This window comes from Aptenodytes forsteri, unplaced genomic scaffold, assembly GCF_000699145.1.
Source record: "Aptenodytes forsteri isolate BGI_AS27 unplaced genomic scaffold, ASM69914v1 Scaffold68, whole genome shotgun sequence".
NCBI classification, from domain to species: domain Eukaryota; kingdom Metazoa; phylum Chordata; class Aves; order Sphenisciformes; family Spheniscidae; genus Aptenodytes; species Aptenodytes forsteri.
In genome coordinates this window covers 1,930,721-1,931,230 of record NW_008795382.1, presented here as the reverse complement: position 1 = coordinate 1,931,230, position 510 = coordinate 1,930,721, and the positions used below count along the sequence as shown (strand labels likewise).

At 56.7% G+C, this 510-nt stretch overlaps 1 protein-coding gene across 1 annotated transcript in view; it reads right to left on the bottom strand.

The window, feature by feature from the left end:
• KCNT1 (potassium sodium-activated channel subfamily T member 1) overlaps positions 1–510 on the bottom strand; it is a 34,148-nt gene that overhangs the window by 460 nt on the left and 33,178 nt on the right.

The following is a 510-nucleotide window of genomic DNA, read 5'->3' as shown; positions in this document are numbered from 1 at the left end:
GGGCTAGAGCCGGGCACGTGTGATGACAGGCATTGCCGCAGGGATGGCACGGCTTTCGGTCACCTGGGTTTGGTGTGTTTTGGTGGTGGTGCAGCCCCTGCCACGGCACCGGAGGGGGCTGCACTGCCCCATCCCATCCCATCCATCCCATGGCTGCCGGCGAGTCCTTCCCTGCCTCCCTGCACAGCTCCAAGCGCTCCTCTTATTGACGCCCGTAGCAGAAAACCAACGGAGGATGAAGAACGTGAGTTGGGTGAAAGAGCAGAAGTTTGGTATCCTGGGGGATATCTGGCGAAGGAGGAGGAGGAGGAGGAGGAAGAGGGTTTCGATGCAGTTTTGCTCTTGTATTGACAAGCCCCATCAAATTGTCTGGGGACAATATTAAACGCAGTCCTCCTGCTCACACAGGGTCATGTGTCGTCTGGTCTCAGCCACGTCCCACCAGCACCAGCGAAGACTTTCTCACTAGTTGCGGTATTCGTATAAAAAGTTAAAAGCCACGGGGCGTAC